The sequence below is a fragment of the Arachis ipaensis genome, chromosome B01 (assembly GCF_000816755.2).
Source record: "Arachis ipaensis cultivar K30076 chromosome B01, Araip1.1, whole genome shotgun sequence".
NCBI lineage: Eukaryota > Viridiplantae > Streptophyta > Magnoliopsida > Fabales > Fabaceae > Arachis > Arachis ipaensis.
The window spans coordinates 13,402,744-13,405,570 of record NC_029785.2 but is presented as its reverse complement, the minus strand read 5'-3'; positions in this window follow the sequence as shown (position 1 = coordinate 13,405,570).

Genomic DNA, 2,827 nt, shown 5'->3' with positions numbered 1-2,827 from the left:
ACCCTTTCTTCTTTCTGATTTTCTTGGAGTTTTTCTCATTAGGGTTTTCTGAATTAAGGTAGCAAATGACAGGCCTTGGTTTTTGAATTCTCGAAGGAAGGTAAAGGGTTAGGTGATTAGATTAGATATATGTGTAGCTGACAGTTGTGATATTATTGTTGATGATGATTCTATACGATTATGTGGTAATTGCTACTGAAATTTTGTAGAGGAGTCATAAATTTTATGTTGCAATAGCTTGCTACAATTCTTCTAGTGTATCATGAATTTGTTGAGTAATTATTGCTGAGTATAGTGCAGAGTTTGATATTGTGAAGGTGTAATGATATGGTACCGATGGTGTAAATTTTTGGAATATATGGAATCGAGGCTCTTGGAGTTGTAATCCATATGAAACAAGAAGAAATGACCTAAACAAATTAGGATCAATGATGTATAATGGTTACGGTTTTAGGGAAGCGAGTTAGTGTTTACAAACTTAAGTACCTATGCTGCAGAAATTCTGCAGAATTTTGGACAGCAACTTAAAATAAAAACTGGGAATAATCTAGATGTGATTTTCAATCCAAATTATTTTTCTATCAAATTTCAAGAAGTCAATATTACTCCATAAAAATTTCAGAGAATTTGACCAAATAGTTTGGAAGATATAAATTTTTTAAGTTTAGTGGCTGCTGCAGAATTTTCTGATTTTCTAGTTCTATAGTACCAACTTTCAGCTACTATAACTTCTGTTTTATTTAAAATTTTGAGTTGCTTCCAAAAGGATTTTAAATATCTATCAGTATATTTTTAGTGAGTATAAACTTCATGTCGATATCTATTTTGTAGACTTACTTAAGTCACTTGGAAGCTAGATTGCTTGCTGAAAATGCTGAACTGATTTATGAAAACAAGGCACCACTTCCAATTGATAATTAAATGATCAAATGAAGTGATATAAACCTGAAACTTATGGATTCTGAAACTTAGGAGTGTTGAGTGTAATCTCATCAAAATTTAGAAGCAATGGATTAGAATTAAAATTATTATGGATTTTATAAAAATGCTGCTATTTGCTGTTTTTCCGAGTCCTTATAAGTGCAATAGCAGAATTTTAAAACTTTGTATAAAATTCAATTCTAATCCAAATACAATAAAACCTAATTCAAATTAAAGATTAGAATCTTTAGAATGACCTTACTAAGAGAGATAGTCTGTGCATAAGCTTTCACAACATAAAAACCACATAACAAGACAGCAAGGTGTTGTTTCAAAAATCTAGAATAATAGTCTCGGTTTCTCTTTAATATGTAGCTTTAGACTGCTCAAAAAAATATTATTCTTGGTTTTTTAGAAACTTGAGTTCAATACGAATAGGTGGGCATAAAGTTTGCACGAATCTGAGTCTGTTTGTTATATTAATTATTAAATAGAAAACTGATCGCCAAGAAGGTATTAGGCTAAACAAGTCTGGAAAATGAATAAGAATGTAAGTTGTCCCTAGGAAGGTTTAAAGTTAAAAGGTGATGCGGAGGTATGTATGATAAAATGGTGATGCGGAGGTACGTGTAAGTAAATGGTGATGTGGAGGCATAAAGAAAAGAAAAGAAAATGAGGAACAATGAATGAAACAAAAGTTGAGAATTGTATATTAAATGGGCCTTGTGCCAAATTGCTAATGCGAAAGTGCCTGCCTAACTGATAGCCTGAGATTGCTAATGCGGGAATGTTCGCTTAATTGATAGCCTGTCTCTTACCATGATGCCAAGATATCCTAATTGACATGAGTTCGCCCATGATGATAATTGTGCCTAATTGATACGGTAAAAGAGACCATATTTGGGATTCTCCCCAAGTAACGTCGGGTTGCGGGTAGACAACCGACGCATGAGCTCATGGCCTGCGCTAGGAACAGGCATGCATCATCTTGTTTGCGCATATGAACTTCCTGTGAATTGTTTATTGCCATTTCCTAATTGTTTATACTATCTACTTGTTGAATGTATATTTGTGCCCTGTATCTCTATGTTTGTTCTTTTTCTGTTTCACGACAACTTAGAGACAAAGACCCTAGGTTTCCCATTTACCTTGCTGAGAACTCTAGGTTCTCACCCTTCTTCTCTTTCTTTTTCCCCTCCCCAGATGGGATCGGCAGAGGAGTTCGTTGAGTTTCGGGTTTCGGTATATCGCCCATGTTTCGATCCCGGCATGACGTACGTGTTCACTCTTGCTGAAGACCATTGTGGAGATTGACCTAGTTGACGTTTTACTCCTTTTGACGATTAGTAGTATTACTTTCTCCTCGCTTTTGTAGTACTTTTAGAGGGGTAGGACCTCTTAGTAGTTGGTTCCAGTTTAGGAAACCCGTGCGAGGGTTGGGACTGACTTTTTCTTTTGTATCTGTATATATAACTTGGTTTTGTACTCGGTTTTTGATAAATGACATGTATCTCTAAGCTTAACTCCTGTGTATATTTGTATATATGTATATATGTTATTTTCTGTTACCAAGTATTTATCTGTGATATGGTTTTGAGTATTAACCTTGCGAGCAACTATATGATTTCCTTTTATGATAAATAAGTTAATTACGCTGAACTGGTCAAGGATTATATTAATATTTGCTTATGAAATTCGAGTCTAGAGCCAAGTAGGTCCGTACGACAAGTAACACGTAAACGATTGACATTGGTCATGACGTGTCAAAAGTCGGAGTGTTACACCAAGCACTCATTCATAAATCCTTAACCATTCCAAGCCTAAATCAACCCACTTCCAACTTATTTAACCCATTCCATCAACGTATCCATATCCATCAACAACATTCAACATATATATATATATA